We start from the raw sequence: 17,966 nt of genomic DNA on the forward strand, positions 1-17,966 counted from the left end.
TCCATCAAAAAATATATACTTATGCATATTTAGAAAACTGTCAACCATTTGGTGGTATATTGGGTATACTGTAGATTCCATTTTGTCTAAGTAACCTTGAGTGGCTTCAAATAAGTCTCATTTTGACAAATAAAAAACTGTCAAAATGAAGTTACAGGTTTTTCTCTTACCTTGCTTTTTTTTAAGAAACAATGAGTGGCTTAAAAGAATAGGCTCTTTTTGACAAACAAAAAGGTCAACAATTAATTGCAGGTTTTTATTTTTTTTTTCTTTCTTCTTGGTCTGTATGCTTAAGTTGCACACAGTATGAGACAAGTCTTAGGTTCCAACTATCAGAAAAGTTCAAACTCTATAGGAACCCCTAAATCTTGGCACTGAACTTTCCAAATATGCCTACTTGGACAAAAATTTACCTTAAGGAAACATTTTAGCTATGCTACCAATAAATTTTTAAATTGTTATGGTATTTTTAAAATGTAACATCTTTTTTTCCAGCTAATTGCATTTTTTTATTAAATAATTTGAGTTTTACTTTAAAAATGGTAAAATCTGAATAAGAAATTATTTAGCTTGTGGCTTGTTGGTCTGGGTGTATGATTTTTGCTTTGGGTGGAAAAGGCCACAGGTTCATATCCTGGATTAGCCTGTTTTCTCAGGTTCTTTAAAAGTGCTTAGTTCTATTATCTGATAGTATTTTAAAATACGTACTAATGTATTCCAACAGTTTCACTTCCAATTTCATTAGTATACATGAAAAAAGCATGAATAGTTGGCTTGTTGGTCTAGGGGTATGATTCTCGCTTAGGGTGCGAGAGGTCCAGGGTAAAAATCCCGGATGAGCCCATCTTCTCCGGTACTTTTAAATCCCATGGTTCCATTATCTGATTGTTGTCAAAAGCATCAAGTGAATTTTGCTTTTGCCAATCCATCAAAAAAGTATATACTTATGCATATTTAGTAAACTGTCAACCATTTGGTGGTATATTGGGTATACTGTAGATTCCATTTTATCTAAGTAACCTTGAGTGGCTTCAAGAAGTCTCATTTTGACAAATAAAAAACTGTCAAAATGAAATTACAGGTTTTTCTCTTACCTTGCTTTTTTCTAAGAAACAATGAGTGGCTTAAAAGAATAGGCTCTTTTTGACAAACAAAAAGGTCAACAATTAATTGCAGGTTTTTGTTTTTTTCTTTCTTCTTGGTCTGTATGCTTAAATTGCACACAGTATGAGACAAGTCTTAGGTTCCAACTATCAGAAAAGTTAAAACTCTATAGGAACCCCTAAATCTTGGCACTGAACTTTCCAAATATGCATACTTGGACAAAAATGTACCTTAAGGAAACATTTTAGCTATGCTACCAATACATTTTTAAATTGTTATGGTATTTTTAAAATGTAACATCTTTTTTTCCAGTTTATTGCATTTTTTTATTACATAATTTGAGTTTTACTTTAAAAATGGTAAAATCTGAATAAGAAATTATTTAGCTTGTGGCTTGTTGGTCTGGGTGTATGATTTTTGCTTTGGGTGGAAAAGGCCCCAGGTTCATATCCTGGATGAGCCTGTTTTCTTAAGTTCTTTAAAAGTGCTTAGTTCTATTATCTGATAGTATTTTAAAATACGTACTAATGTATTCCAACAGTTTCACTTCCAATTTCATTAGTATACATGAAAAAGCATGAACAGTTGGCTCGTTGGTCTAGGGGTATGATTCTCGTTTAGGGTACGAGAGGTACAGGGTTCAAATCCTGGACGAGCCCATCTTCTCAGGTTTTTTTAAATCCCATGGTTCCATTATCTGATTGATGTCAAAAGCATCAAGTGAGTTTTGCTTTTGAAAATCCATCAAAAAATATATATACTTATGCATATTTAGTAAACTGTCAACCATTTGGTGGTATATTGGGTATACTGTAGATTCCATTTTGTCTAAGTAACCTTGAGTGGCTTTAAAGAAGTCTCATTTTGACAAATAAAAAACTGTCAAAATGAAATTACAGTTTTTTCTCTTACCTTGCTTTTCTCTAAGAAACAATGAGTGGCTTAAAAGTATAGGCTCTTTTTGACAAACAAAAAGGTCAACAATTAATTGCAGGTTTTTGTTTTTTTCTTTCTTCTTGGTCTGTATGCTTAAGTTGCACACAGTATGAGACAAGTCTTAGGTTCCAACTATCAGAAAAGTTCAAACTCTATAGGAACCCCTAAATCTTTGCACTGAACTTTCCAAATATGCATACTTGGACAAAAATTTACCTTAAGGAAACATTTTAGCTATGCTACCAATACATTTTAAAATTGTTATGGTATTTTTAAAATGTAACATCTTTTTTTCCAGCTTATTGCATTTTTTTATTAAATAATTTGATTTTTACTTTAAAAATGGTAAAATCTGAATAAGAAATTATTTAGCTTGTGGCTTGTTGGTCTGGGTGTATGATTTTTGCTTTGGGTGGAAAATGCCCCAGGTTCATATCCTGGATTAGCCTGTTTTCTCAGGTTCTTTAAAAGTGCTTAGTTCTATTATCTGATAGTATTTTAAAATACTTACTAATGTATTCCAACAGTTTCACTTCCAATTTCATTAGTATACATGAAAATGCATGAACAGTTGGCTCGTTGGTATAGGGGTATGATTCTCGCTTAGGGTGCGAGAGGTCCCGGGTTCAAATCCCAGACGAGCCCATCTTCTCCGGTTCTTTTAAATACCATGGTTCCATTATCTGATTGATGTCAAAAGCATCAAGTGAATTTTGCTTTTGAAAATCCATCAAAAAATAAATACTTATGCATATTTAGTAAACTGTCAACCATTTGGTGGTATATTGGGTATACTGTAGATTCCATTTTGTCTAAATAACCTTGAGTGGCTTCAAAGAAGTCTCATTTTGACAAATAAAAAACTGTCAAAATGAAATTACAGGTTTTTCTCTTACCTTGCTTTTTTCTAAGAAACAATGAGTGGCTTAAAAGAATAGGCTCTTTTTGCCAAACAAAAAGGTCACCAATTAATTGCAGGTTATTGTTTTTTTCTTTCTTCTTGGTCTGTATGCTTAAGTTGCACACAGTATGAGACAAGTCTTAGGTTCCAACTATCAGAAAAGTTCAAACTCTATAGGAACCCCTAAATCTTGGCACTGAACTTTCCAAATATGCCTACTTGGACAAAATTTTACCTTAAGGAAACATTTTAGCTATGCTACCAATACATTTTTAAATTGTTATGGTATTTTTAAAATGTAACATCTTTTTTTCCAGCTTATTGCATTTTTTTATTACATAATTTGAGTTTTACTTTAAAAATGGTAAAATCTGAATAAGAAATTATTTAGCTTGTGGCTTGTTGGTCTGGGTGTATGATTTTTGCTTTGGGTGGAAAAGGCCCCAGGTTCATATCCTGGATGAGCCTGTTTTCTTAAGTTCTTTAAAAGTGCTTAGTTCTATTATCTGATAGTATTTTAAAATACGTACTAATGTATTCCAACAGTTTCACTTCCAATTTCATTAGTATACATGAAAATGCATGAACAGTTGGCTCGTTGGTCTAGGGGTATGATTCTCGCTTAGGGTGTGAGAGGTCCCGGGTTAAAAATCCCGGACGATCCCATCTTCTCCGGTTCCTTTAAATCCCATGGTTCCATTATCTGATTGATGTCAAAAGCATCAAGTGAATTTTGCTTTTGAAAATCCATCAAAAAATATATACTTATGCATATTTAGAAAACTGTCAACCATTTGGTGGTATATTGGGTATACTGTAGATTCCATTTTGTCTAAGTAACCTTGAGTGGCTTCAAATAAGTCTCATTTTGACAAATAAAAAACTGTCAAAATGAAGTTACAGGTTTTTCTCTTACCTTGCTTTTTTTTAAGAAACAATGAGTGGCTTAAAAGAATAGGCTCTTTTTGACAAACAAAAAGGTCAACAATTAATTGCAGGTTTTTATTTTTTTTTTCTTTCTTCTTGGTCTGTATGCTTAAGTTGCACACAGTATGAGACAAGTCTTAGGTTCCAACTATCAGAAAAGTTCAAACTCTATAGGAACCCCTAAATCTTGGCACTGAACTTTCCAAATATGCCTACTTGGACAAAAATTTACCTTAAGGAAACATTTTAGCTATGCTACCAATAAATTTTTAAATTGTTATGGTATTTTTAAAATGTAACATCTTTTTTTCCAGCTAATTGCATTTTTTTATTAAATAATTTGAGTTTTACTTTAAAAATGGTAAAATCTGAATAAGAAATTATTTAGCTTGTGGCTTGTTGGTCTGGGTGTATGATTTTTGCTTTGGGTGGAAAAGGCCACAGGTTCATATCCTGGATTAGCCTGTTTTCTCAGGTTCTTTAAAAGTGCTTAGTTCTATTATCTGATAGTATTTTAAAATACGTACTAATGTATTCCAACAGTTTCACTTCCAATTTCATTAGTATACATGAAAAAAGCATGAATAGTTGGCTTGTTGGTCTAGGGGTATGATTCTCGCTTAGGGTGCGAGAGGTCCAGGGTAAAAATCCCGGATGAGCCCATCTTCTCCGGTACTTTTAAATCCCATGGTTCCATTATCTGATTGTTGTCAAAAGCATCAAGTGAATTTTGCTTTTGCCAATCCATCAAAAAAGTATATACTTATGCATATTTAGTAAACTGTCAACCATTTGGTGGTATATTGGGTATACTGTAGATTCCATTTTATCTAAGTAACCTTGAGTGGCTTCAAGAAGTCTCATTTTGACAAATAAAAAACTGTCAAAATGAAATTACAGGTTTTTCTCTTACCTTGCTTTTTTCTAAGAAACAATGAGTGGCTTAAAAGAATAGGCTCTTTTTGACAAACAAAAAGGTCAACAATTAATTGCAGGTTTTTGTTTTTTTCTTTCTTCTTGGTCTGTATGCTTAAATTGCACACAGTATGAGACAAGTCTTAGGTTCCAACTATCAGAAAAGTTAAAACTCTATAGGAACCCCTAAATCTTGGCACTGAACTTTCCAAATATGCATACTTGGACAAAAATGTACCTTAAGGAAACATTTTAGCTATGCTACCAATACATTTTTAAATTGTTATGGTATTTTTAAAATGTAACATCTTTTTTTCCAGTTTATTGCATTTTTTTATTACATAATTTGAGTTTTACTTTAAAAATGGTAAAATCTGAATAAGAAATTATTTAGCTTGTGGCTTGTTGGTCTGGGTGTATGATTTTTGCTTTGGGTGGAAAAGGCCCCAGGTTCATATCCTGGATGAGCCTGTTTTCTTAAGTTCTTTAAAAGTGCTTAGTTCTATTATCTGATAGTATTTTAAAATACGTACTAATGTATTCCAACAGTTTCACTTCCAATTTCATTAGTATACATGAAAATGCATGAACAGTTGGCTCGTTGGTCTAGGGGTATGATTCTCGTTTAGGGTACGAGAGGTACAGGGTTCAAATCCTGGACGAGCCCATCTTCTCAGGTTTTTTTAAATCCCATGGTTCCATTATCTGATTGATGTCAAAAGCATCAAGTGAGTTTTGCTTTTGAAAATCCATCAAAAAATATATATACTTATGCATATTTAGTAAACTGTCAACCATTTGGTGGTATATTGGGTATACTGTAGATTCCATTTTGTCTAAGTAACCTTGAGTGGCTTTAAAGAAGTCTCATTTTGACAAATAAAAAACTGTCAAAATGAAATTACATTTTTTTCTCTTACCTTGCTTTTCTCTAAGAAACAATGAGTGGCTTAAAAGTATAGGCTCTTTTTGACAAACAAAAAGGTCAACAATTAATTGCAGGTTTTTGTTTTTTTCTTTCTTCTTGGTCTGTATGCTTAAGTTGCACACAGTATGAGACAAGTCTTAGGTTCCAACTATCAGAAAAGTTCAAACTCTATAGGAACCCCTAAATCTTTGCACTGAACTTTCCAAATATGCATACTTGGACAAAAATTTACCTTAAGGAAACATTTTAGCTATGCTACCAATACATTTTAAAATTGTTATGGTATTTTTAAAATGTAACATCTTTTTTTCCAGCTTATTGCATTTTTTTATTAAATAATTTGATTTTTACTTTAAAAATGGTAAAATCTGAATAAGAAATTATTTAGCTTGTGGCTTGTTGGTCTGGGTGTATGATTTTTGCTTTGGGTGGAAAATGCCCCAGGTTCATATCCTGGATTAGCCTGTTTTCTCAGGTTCTTTAAAAGTGCTTAGTTCTATTATCTGATAGTATTTTAAAATACTTACTAATGTATTCCAACAGTTTCACTTCCAATTTCATTAGTATACATGAAAATGCATGAACAGTTGGCTCGTTGGTATAGGGGTATGATTCTCGCTTAGGGTGCGAGAGGTCCCGGGTTCAAATCCCAGACGAGCCCATCTTCTCCGGTTCTTTTAAATACCATGGTTCCATTATCTGATTGATGTCAAAAGCATCAAGTGAATTTTGCTTTTGAAAATCCATCAAAAAATAAATACTTATGCATATTTAGTAAACTGTCAACCATTTGGTGGTATATTGGGTATACTGTAGATTCCATTTTGTCTAAATAACCTTGAGTGGCTTCAAAGAAGTCTCATTTTGACAAATAAAAAACTGTCAAAATGAAATTACAGGTTTTTCTCTTACCTTGCTTTTTTCTAAGAAACAATGAGTGGCTTAAAAGAATAGGCTCTTTTTGCCAAACAAAAAGGTCACCAATTAATTGCAGGTTATTGTTTTTTTCTTTCTTCTTGGTCTGTATGCTTAAGTTGCACACAGTATGAGACAAGTCTTAGGTTCCAACTATCAGAAAAGTTCAAACTCTATAGGAACCCCTAAATCTTGGCACTGAACTTTCCAAATATGCATACTTGGACAAAAATTTACCTTAAGGAAACATTTTAGCTATGCTACCAATACATTTTTAAATTGTTATGGTATTTTTAAAATGTAACATCTTTTTTTCCAGCTTATTGCATTTTTTTATTAAATAATTTGAGTTTTACTTTAAAAATGGTAAAATCTGAATAAGAAATTATTTAGCTTGTGGCTTGTTGGTCTGGGTGTATGATTTTTGCTTTGGGTGGAAAAGGCCCCAGGTTCATATCCTGGATGAGCCTGTTTTCTTAGGTTCTTTAAAAGTGCTTAGTTCTATTATCTGATAGAATTTTAAAATACTTACTAATGTATTCCAACAGTTTCACTTCCAATTTCATTAGTATACATGAAAATGCATGAACAGTTGGCTCGTTGGTCTAGGGGTATGATTCTCGCTTAGGGTGTGAGAGGTCCTGGGTTAAAAATCCCGGACGATCCCATCTTCTCCGGTTTCTTTAAATCCCATGGTTCCATTGTCTGATTGATGTCAAAAGCATCAAGTGAATTTTGCTTTTGAAAATCCATCAAAAAATATATACTTATGCATATTTAGTAAACTGTCAACCATTTGGTGGTATATTGGGTATACTGTAGATTCCATTTTGTCTAAGTAACCTTGAGTGGCTTCAAAGAAGTCTAATTTTGACAAATAAAAAACTGTCAAAATGAAGTTACAGGTTTTTCTCTTACCTTGCTTTTTTTTAAAGAAACAATGAGTGGCTTAAAAGAATAGGCTCTTTTTGACAAACAAAAAGGTCAACAATTAATTGCAGGTTTTTGTTTTTTTCTTTCTTCTTGGTCTGTATGCTTAAATTGCACACAGTATGAGACAAGTCTTAGGTTCCAACTATCAGAAAAGTTCAAACTCTATAGGAACCCCTAAATCTTGGCACTGAACTTTCCAAATATGCCTACTTGGACAAAATTTTACCTTAAGGAAACATTTTAGCTATGCTACCAATACATTTTTAAATTGTTATGGTATTTTTAAAATGTAACATCTTTTTTTCCAGCTTATTGCATTTTTTTATTACATAATTTGAGTTTTACTTTAAAAATGGTAAAATCTGAATAAGAAATTATTTAGCTTGTGGCTTGTTGGTCTGGGTGTATGATTTTTGCTTTGGGTGGAAAAGGCCCCAGGTTCATATCCTGGATGAGCCTGTTTTCTTAAGTTCTTTAAAAGTGCTTAGTTCTATTATCTGATAGTATTTTAAAATACGTACTAATGTATTCCAACAGTTTCACTTCCAATTTCATTAGTATACATGAAAATGCATGAACAGTTGGCTCGTTGGTCTAGGGGTATGATTCTCGCTTAGGGTGTGAGAGGTCCCGGGTTAAAAATCCCGGACGATCCCATCTTCTCCAGTTTCTTTAAATCCCATGGTTCCATTGTCTGATTGATGTCAAAAGCATCAAGTGAATTTTGCTTTTGAAAATCCATCAAAAAATATATACTTATGCATATTTAGTAAACTGTCAACCATTTGGTGGTATATTGGGTATACTGTAGATTCCATTTTGTCTAAGTAACCTTGAGTGGCTTCAAAGAAGTCTCATTTTGACAAATAAAAAACTGTCAAAATGAAATTACAGTTTTTTCTCTTACCTTGCTTTTTTCTAAGAAACAATGAGTGGCTTAAAAGAATAGGCTCTTTTTGACAAACAAAAAGGTCAACAATTAATTGCAGGTTTTTGTTTTTTTCTTTCTTCTTGGTCTGTATGCTTAAGTTGCACACAGTATGAGACAAGTCTTAGGTTCCAACTATCAGAAAAGTTCAAACTCTAAAGGAACCCCTAAATCTTGGCACTGAACTTTCCAAATATGCCTACTTGGACAAAATTTTACCTTAAGGAAACATTTTAGCTATGCTACCAATACATTTTTAAATTGTTATTGTATTTTTAAAATGTAACATCTTTTTTTCCAGCTTATTGCATTTTTTTTATTAAATAATTTGAGTTTTACTTTAAAAATGGTAAATTCTGAATAAGAAATTATTTAGCTTGTGGCTTGTTGGTCTGGGTGTATGATTTTTGCTTTGGGTGGAAAAGGCCCCAGGTTCATATCCTGGATGAGCCTGTTTTCTTAAGTTCTTTAAAAGTGCTTTGTTCTATTATCTGATAGTATTTTAAAATACGTACTAATGTATTCCAACAGTTTCACTTCCAATTTCATTAGTATACATGAAAATGCATGAACAGTTGGCTCGTTGGTCTAGGGGTATGATTCACGTTTAGGGTACGAGAGGTACAGGGTTCAAATCCTGGACGAGCCCATCTTCTCAGGTTTTTTTAAATCCCATGGTTCCATTATCTGATTGATGTCAAAAGCATCAAGTGAGTTTTGCTTTTGAAAATTCATCAAAAAATATATACTTATGCATATTTAGTAAACTGTCAACCATTTGGTGGTATATTGGGTATACTGTAGATTCCATTTTGTCTAAGTAACCTTGAGTGGCTTTAAAGAAGTCTCATTTTGACAAATAAAAAACTGTCAAAATGAAATTACAGTTTTTTCTCTTACCTTGCTTTTCTCTAAGAAACAATGAGTGGCTTAAAAGAATAGGCTCTTTTTGACAAACAAAAAGGTCAACAATTAATTGCAGGTTTTTGTTTTTTTCTTTCTTCTTGGTCTGTATGCTTAAGTTGCACACAGTATGAGACAAGTCTTAGGTTCCAACTATCAGAAAAGTTCAAACTCTATAGGAACCCCTAAATCTTGGCACTGAACTTTCCAAATATGCATACTTGGACAAAAATTTACCTTAAGGAAACATTTTAGCTATGCTACCAATACATTTTAAAATTGTTATGGTATTTTTAAAATGTAACATCTTTTTTTCCAGCTTATTGCATTTTTTTATTAAATAATTTGATTTTTACTTTAAAAATGGTAAAATCTGAATAAGAAATTATTTAGCTTGTGGCTTGTTGGTCTGGGTGTATGATTTTTGCTTTGGGTGGAAAATGCCACAGGTTCATATCCTGGATTAGCCTGTTTTCTCAGGTTCTTTAAAAGTGCTTAGTTCTATTATCTGATAGTATTTTAAAATACTTACTAATGTATTCCAACAGTTTCACTTCCAATTTCATTAGTATACATGAAAATGCATGAACAGTTGGCTCGTTGGTATAGGGGTATGATTCTCGCTTAGGGTGCGAGAGGTCCCGGGTTCAAATCCCAGACGAGCCCATCTTCTCCGGTTCTTTTAAATACCATGGTTCCATTATCTGATTGATGTCAAAAGCATCAAGTGAATTTTGCTTTTGAAAAGCCATCAAAAAATAAATACTTATGCATATTTAGTAAACTGTCAACCATTTGGTGGTATATTGGGTATACTGTAGATTCCATTTTGTCTAAGTAACCTTGAGTGGCTTCAAAGAAGTCTCATTTTGACAAATAAAAAACTGTCAAAATGAAATTACAGGTTTTTCTCTTACCTTGCTTTTCTCTAAGAAACAATGAGTGGCTAAAAAGAATAGGCTCTTTTTGACAAACAAAAACGTCAACAATTAATTGCAGGTTTTTGTTTTTTTCTTTCTTCTTGGTCTGTATGCTTAAGTTGCACACAGTATGAGACAAGTCTTAGGTTCCAACTATCAGAAAACTTCAAACTCTAGAGGAACCCCTAAATCTTGGCACTGAACTTTCCAAATATGCCTACTTGGACAAAAATTTACCTTAAGGAAACATTTTAGCTATGCTACCAATACATTTTTAAATTGTTATGGTATTTTTAAAATGTAACATCTTTTTTTCCAGCTTATTGCATATTTTATTAAATAATTTGAGTTTTACTTTAAAAATGGTAAAATCTGAATAAGAAATTATTTAGCTTGTGGCTTGTTGGTCTGGGTGTATGATTTTTGCTTTGGGTGGAAAAGGCCCCAGGTTCATATCCTGGATGAGCCTGTTTTCTTAGGTTCTTTAAAAGTGCTTAGTTCTATTATCTGATAGAATTTTAAAATACTTACTAATGTATTCCAACAGTTTCACTTCCAATTTCATTAGTATACATGAAAATGCATGAACAGTTGGCTCGTTGGTCTAGGGGTATGATTCTCGCTTAGGGTGTGAGAGGTCCCGGGTTAAAAATCCCGGACGATCCCATCTTCTCCGGTTTCTTTAAATCCCATGGTTCCATTGTCTGATTGATGTCAAAAGCATCAAGTGAATTTTGCTTTTGAAAATCCATCAAAAAATATATACTTATGCATATTTAGTAAACTGTCAACCATTTGGTGGTATATTGGGTATACTGTAGATTCCATTTTGTCTAAGTAACCTTGAGTGGCTTCAAAGATGTCTCATTTTGACAAATAAAAAACTGTCAAAATGAAATTACAGGTTTTTCTCTTACCTTGCTTTTTTTTTTAAGAAACAATGAGTGGCTTAAAAGAATAGGCTCTTTTTGACAAACAAAAAGGTCAACAATTAATTGCAGGTTTTTGTTTTTTTCTTTCTTCTTGGTCTGTATGCTTAAATTGCACACAGTATGAGACAAGTCTTAGGTTCCAACTATCAGAAAAGTTCAAACTCTATAGGAACCCCTAAATCTTGGCACTGAACTTTCCAAATATGCCTACTTGGACAAAATTTTACCTTAAGGAAACATTTTAGCTATGCTACCAATACATTTTTAAATTGTTATGGTATTTTTAAAATGTAACATCTTTTTTTCCAGCTTATTGCATATTTTATTAAATAATTTGAGTTTTACTTTAAAAATGGTAAAATCTGAATAAGAAATTATTTAGCTTGTGGCTTGTTGGTCTGGGTGTATGATTTTTGCTTTGGGTGGAAAAGGCCCCAGGTTCATATCCTGGATGAGCCTGTTTTCTTAGGTTCTTTAAAAGTGCTTAGTTCTATTATCTGATAGAATTTTAAAATACTTACTAATGTATTCCAACAGTTTCACTTCCAATTTCATTAGTATACATGAAAATGCATGAACAGTTGGCTCGTTGGTCTAGGGGTATGATTCTCGCTTAGGGTGCGAGAGGTCCCGGGTTAAAAATCCCGGACGATCTCATCTTCTCCGGTTTCTTTAAATCCCATGGTTCCATTATCTGATTGATGTCAAAAGCATCAAGTGAATTTTGCTTTTGAAAATCCATCAAAAAATATATACTTATGCATATTTAGTAAACTGTCAACCATTTGGTGGTATATTGGGTATACTGTAGATTCCATTTTGTCTAAGTAACCTTGAGTGGCTTCAAAGAAGTCTCATTTTGACAAATAAAAAGCTGTCAAAATGAAATTACAGGTTTTTCTCTTACCTTGCTTTTTTTTTAAGAAACAATGAGTGGCTTAAAAGAATAGGCTCTTTTTGACAAACAAAAAGGTCAACAATTAATTGCAGGTTTTTGTTTTTTTCTTTCTTCTTGGTCTGTATGCTTAAATTGCACACAGTATGAGACAAGTCTTAGGTTCCAACTATCAGAAAAGTTCAAACTCTATAGGAACCCCTAAATCTTGGCACTGAACTTTCCAAATATGCCTACTTGGACAAAATTTTACCTTAAGGAAACATTTTAGCTATGCTACCAATACATTTTTAAATTGTTATGGTATTTTTAAAATGTAACATCTTTTTTTCCAGCTTTTTGCATTTTTTTATTAAATAATTTGAGTTTTACTTTAAAAATGGTAAAATCTGAATAAGAAATTATTTAGCTTGTGGCTTGTTGGTCTGGGTGTATGATTTTTGCTTTGGGTGGAAAAGGCCCCAGGTTCATATCCTGGATGAGCCTGTTTTCTTAGGTTCTTTAAAAGTGCTTAGTTCTATTATCTGATAGAATTTTAAAATACTTACTAATGTATTCCAACAGTTTCACTTCCAATTTCATTAGTATACATGAAAATGCATGAACAGTTGGCTCGTTGGTCTAGGGGTATGATTCTCGCTTAGGGTGTGAGAGGTCCCGGGTTCAAATCCTGGATGAGCCCATCTTCTCCGGTACTTTTAAATCCCATGGTTCCATTATCTGATTGATGTCTAAAGCATCAAGTGAATTTTGCTTTTGCCAATCCATCAAAAAAGTATATACTTATGCATATTTAGTAAACTGTCAACCATTTGGTGGTATATTGGGTATACTGTAGATTCCATTTTGTCTAAGTAACCTTGAGTGGCTTCAAAGAAGTCTCATTTTGACAAATAAAAAACTGTCAAAATGAAATTACAGGTTTTTCTCTTACCTTGCTTTTTTCTAAGAAACAATGAGTGGCTTAAAAGAATAGGCTCTTTTTGACAAACAAAAAGGTCACCAATTAATTGCAGGTTATTGTTTTTTTCTTTCTTCTTGGTCTGTATGCTTAAGTTGCACACAGTATGAGACAAGTCTTAGGTTCCAACTATCAGAAAAGTTCAAACTCTATAGGAACCCCTAAATCTTGGCACTGAACTTTCCAAATATGCCTACTTGGACAAATATTTACCTTAAGGAAACATTTTAGCTATGCTACCAATACATTTTTAAATTGTTATGGTATTTTTAAAATGTAACATCTTTTTTTCAAGCTTATTGCATTTTTTTATTAAATAATTTGAGTTTTACTTTAAAAATGGTAAAATCTGAATAAGAAATTATTTATCTTGTGGCTTGTTGGTCTGGGTGTATGATTTTTGCTTTGGGTGGAAAAGGCCCCAGGTTCATATCCTGGATGAGCCTGTTTTCTTAGGTTCTTTAAAAGTGCTTACTTCTATTATCTGATAGAATTTTAAAATACTTACTAATGTATTCCAACAGTTTCACTTCCAATTTCATTAGTATACATGAAAATGCATGAACAGTTGGCTCGTTGGTCTAGGGGTATGATTCTCGCTTAGGGTGCGAGAGGTCCTGGGTTAAAAATCCCGGACGAGCCCATCTTCTCCGGTTCCTTTAAATCCCATGGTTCCATTATCTGATTGATGTCAAAAGCATCAAGTGAATTTTGCTTTTGAAAATCCATCAAAAAATATATACTTATGCATATTTAGTAAACTGTCAACCATTTGGTGGTATATTGGGTATACGGTAGATTCCATTTTGTCTAAGTAACCTTGAGTGGCTTCAAAGAAAACTCATTTTGAAAAATAAAAAACTGTCAAAATGAAATTACAGGATTTTCTCTTACCTTGCTTTTTTCTAAGAAACAATGAGTGGCTTAAAAGAATAGGCTCTTTTTGACAAACAAAAAGGTCAACAATTAATTGCAGGTTTTTGTTTTTTTCTTTCTTCTTGGTCTGTATGCTTAAGTTGCACACAGTATGAGACAAGTCTTAGGTTCCAACTATCAGAAAAGTTCAAACTCTATAGAAACCCCTAAATCTTGGCACTGAACTTTCCAAATATGCATACTTGGACAAAAATTTACCTTAAGGAAACATTTTAGCTATGCTACCAATACATTTTTAAATTGTTATGGTATTTTTAAAATGTAACATCTTTTTTTCCAGCTTATTGCATTTTTTTATTAAATAATTTGAGTTTTACTTTAAAAATGGTAAAATCTGAATAAGAAATGATTTATCTTGTGGCTTGTTGGTCTGGGTGTATGATTTTTGCTTTGGGTGGAAAAGGCCCCAGGTTCATATCCTGGATTAGCCTGTTTTCTCAGGTTCTTTAAAAGTGCTTAGTTCTATTATCTGATAGTATTTTAAAATACTTACTAATGTATTCCAACAGTTTCACTTCCAATTTCATTAGTATACATGAAAATGCATGAACAGTTGGCTCGTTGGTCTAGGGGTATGATTCTCGCTTAGGGTGCGAGAGGTCCCGGGTTAAAAATATCGGACGAGCCCATCTTCTCCGGTTCCTTTAAATCCCATGGTTCCATTATCTGATTGATGTCAAAAGCATCAAGTGAATTTTGCTTTTGAAAATCCATCAAAAAATATATACTTATTCATATTTAGAAAACTGTCAACCATTTGGTGGTATATTGGGTATACTGTAGATTCCATTTTGTCTAAGTAACCTTGAGTGGCTTCAAAGAAGTCTCATTTTGACAAATAAAAATCTGTCAAAATGAAATTACAGATTTTCTCTTACCTTGCTTTTTTCTAAGAAACAATGAGTGGCTTAAAAGAATAGGCTCTTTTTGGCAAACAAAAAGGTCAACAATTAATTGCAGGTTATTGTTTTTTTCTTTCTTCTTGGTCTGTATGCTTAAGTTGCACACAGTATGAGACAAGTCTTAGGTTCCAACTATCAGAAAAGTTCAAACTCTATAGGAACCCCTAAATCTTTGCACTGAACTTTCCAAATATGCATACTTGGACAAAAATTTACCTTAAGGAAACATTTTAGCTATGCTACCAATACATTTTTAAATTGTTATGGTATTTTTAAAATGTAACATCTTTTTTTCCAGCTTATTGCATTTTTTTATTAAATAATTTGAGTTTTACTTTAAAAATGGTAAAATCTGAATAAGAAATTATTTAGCTTGTGGCTTGTTGGTCTGGGTGTGTGATTTTTGCTTTGGGTGGAAAAGGCCCCAGGTTCATATCCTGGATTAGCCTGTTTTCTCAGGTTCTTTAAAAGTGCTTAGTTCTATTATCTGATAGTATTTTAAAATACTTACTAATGTATTCCAACAGTTTCACTTCCAATTTCATTAGTATACATGAAAAAGCATGAACAGTTGGCTCGTTGGTCTAGGGGTATGATTCTTGTTTAGGGTGCGAGAGGTCCCGGTTTCAAATCCCAAACGAGCCCATCTTCTCCGGTTCTTTTAAATCCCATGGTTCCATTATCTGATTGATGTCAAAAGCATCAAGTGAATTTTGCTTTTGAAAATCCATCAAAAAATACATACTTATGCATATTTAGTAAACTGTCAACCATTTGGTGGTATATTGGGTATACTGTAGATTCCATTTTGTCTAAGTAACCTTGAGTGGCTTCAAAGAAGTCTCATTTTGACAAATAAAAATCTGTCAAAATGAAATTACAGATTTTCTCTTACCTTGCTTTTTTCTAAGAAACAATGAGTGGCTTAAAAGAATAGGCTCTTTTTGACAAACAAAAAGGTCACCAATTAATTGCAGGTTATTGTTTTTTTCTTTCTTCTTGGTCTGTATGCTTAAGTTGCACACAGTATGAGACAAGTCTTAGGTTCCAACTATCAGAAAAGTTCAAACTCTATAGGAACCCCTAAATCTTGGCACTGAACTTTCCAAATATGCCTACTTGGACAAATATTTACCTTAAGGAAACATTTTAGCTATGCTACCAATACATTTTTAAATTGTTATGGTATTTTTAAAATGTAACATCTTTTTTTCAAGCTTATTGCATTTTTTTATTAAATAATTTGAGTTTTACTTTAAAAATGGTAAAATCTGAATAAGAAATTATTTATCTTGTGGCTTGTTGGTCTGGGTGTATGATTTTTGCTTTGGGTGGAAAAGGCCCCAGGTTCATATCCTGGATGAGCCTGTTTTCTTAGGTTCTTTAAAAGTGCTTACTTCTATTATCTGATAGAATTTTAAAATACTTACTAATGTATTCCAACAGTTTCACTTCCAATTTCATTAGTATACATGAAAATGCATGAACAGTTGGCTCGTTGGTCTAGGGGTATGATTCTCGCTTAGGGTGCGAGAGGTCCTGGGTTAAAAATCCCGGACGAGCCCATCTTCTCCGGTTCCTTTAAATCCCATGGTTCCATTATCTGATTGATGTCAAAAGCATCAAGTGAATTTTGCTTTTGAAAATCCATCAAAAAATATATACTTATGCATATTTAGTAAACTGTCAACCATTTGGTGGTATATTGGGTATACTGTAGATTCCATTTTGTCTAAGTAACCTTGAGTGGCTTCAAAGAAAACTCATTTTGAAAAATAAAAAACTGTCAAAATGAAATTACAGGATTTTCTCTTACCTTGCTTTTTTCTAAGAAACAATGAGTGGCTTAAAAGAATAGGCTCTTTTTGACAAACAAAAAGGTCAACAATTAATTGCAGGTTTTTGTTTTTTTCTTTCTTCTTGGTCTGTATGCTTAAGTTGCACACAGTATGAGACAAGTCTTAGGTTCCAACTATCAGAAAAGTTCAAACTCTATAGAAACCCCTAAATCTTGGCACTGAACTTTCCAAATATGCATACTTGGACAAAAATTTACCTTAAGGAAACATTTTAGCTATGCTACCAATACATTTTTAAATTGTTATGGTATTTTTAAAATGTAACATCTTTTTTTCCAGCTTATTGCATTTTTTTATTAAATAATTTGAGTTTTACTTTAAAAATGGTAAAATCTGAATAAGAAATGATTTATCTTGTGGCTTGTTGGTCTGGGTGTATGATTTTTGCTTTGGGTGGAAAAGGCCCCAGGTTCATATCCTGGATTAGCCTGTTTTCTCAGGTTCTTTAAAAGTGCTTAGTTCTATTATCTGATAGTATTTTAAAATACTTACTAATGTATTCCAACAGTTTCACTTCCAATTTCATTAGTATACATGAAAATGCATGAACAGTTGGCTCGTTGGTCTAGGGGTATGATTCTCGCTTAGGGTGCGAGAGGTCCCGGGTTAAAAATATCGGACGAGCCCATCTTCTCCGGTTCCTTTAAATCCCATGGTTCCATTATCTGATTGATGTCAAAAGCATCAAGTGAATTTTGCTTTTGAAAATCCATCAAAAAATATATACTTATTCATATTTAGAAAACTGTCAACCATTTGGTGGTATATTGGGTATACTGTAGATTCCATTTTGTCTAAGTAACCTTGAGTGGCTTCAAAGAAGTCTCATTTTGACAAATAAAAATCTGTCAAAATGAAATTACAGATTTTCTCTTACCTTGCTTTTTTCTAAGAAACAATGAGTGGCTTAAAAGAATAGGCTCTTTTTGGCAAACAAAAAGGTCAACAATTAATTGCAGGTTATTGTTTTTTTCTTTCTTCTTGGTCTGTATGCTTAAGTTGCACACAGTATGAGACAAGTCTTAGGTTCCAACTATCAGAAAAGTTCAAACTCTATAGGAACCCCTAAATCTTTGCACTGAACTTTCCAAATATGCATACTTGGACAAAAATTTACCTTAAGGAAACATTTTAGCTATGCTACCAATACATTTTTAAATTGTTATGGTAT

General features: G+C 32.7%; 6 non-coding genes across 6 annotated transcripts; all 6 read left to right on the plus strand.

Annotated features, from left to right (window-relative positions):
• The first annotated feature begins 2,613 nt into the window (after positions 1-2,613).
• Positions 2,614-2,685, plus strand: TRNAP-AGG (transfer RNA proline (anticodon AGG)). The gene has a single exon. It is a non-coding gene; the product is annotated as a tRNA-Pro (tRNA).
• A 3,615-nt stretch (positions 2,686-6,300) lies between these two features.
• TRNAP-AGG (transfer RNA proline (anticodon AGG)) lies at positions 6,301-6,372 on the plus strand. Its single transcript has one exon. It is a non-coding gene; the product is annotated as a tRNA-Pro (tRNA).
• Positions 6,373-9,984: 3,612 nt separating this feature from the next.
• On the plus strand, positions 9,985-10,056 carry TRNAP-AGG (transfer RNA proline (anticodon AGG)). Its single transcript has one exon. It is a non-coding gene; the product is annotated as a tRNA-Pro (tRNA).
• A 2,691-nt stretch (positions 10,057-12,747) lies between these two features.
• TRNAP-AGG (transfer RNA proline (anticodon AGG)) lies at positions 12,748-12,819 on the plus strand. Its single transcript has one exon. It is a non-coding gene; the product is annotated as a tRNA-Pro (tRNA).
• An 849-nt stretch (positions 12,820-13,668) lies between these two features.
• TRNAP-AGG (transfer RNA proline (anticodon AGG)) lies at positions 13,669-13,741 on the plus strand. Its single transcript has one exon. It is a non-coding gene; the product is annotated as a tRNA-Pro (tRNA).
• A 2,687-nt stretch (positions 13,742-16,428) lies between these two features.
• Positions 16,429-16,501, plus strand: TRNAP-AGG (transfer RNA proline (anticodon AGG)). The gene has a single exon. It is a non-coding gene; the product is annotated as a tRNA-Pro (tRNA).
• The last annotated feature ends 1,465 nt before the right edge of the window (positions 16,502-17,966 follow it).

The sequence above is a fragment of the Pseudophryne corroboree genome, chromosome 3 (assembly GCF_028390025.1).
Source record: "Pseudophryne corroboree isolate aPseCor3 chromosome 3, aPseCor3.hap2, whole genome shotgun sequence".
NCBI lineage: Eukaryota > Metazoa > Chordata > Amphibia > Anura > Myobatrachidae > Pseudophryne > Pseudophryne corroboree.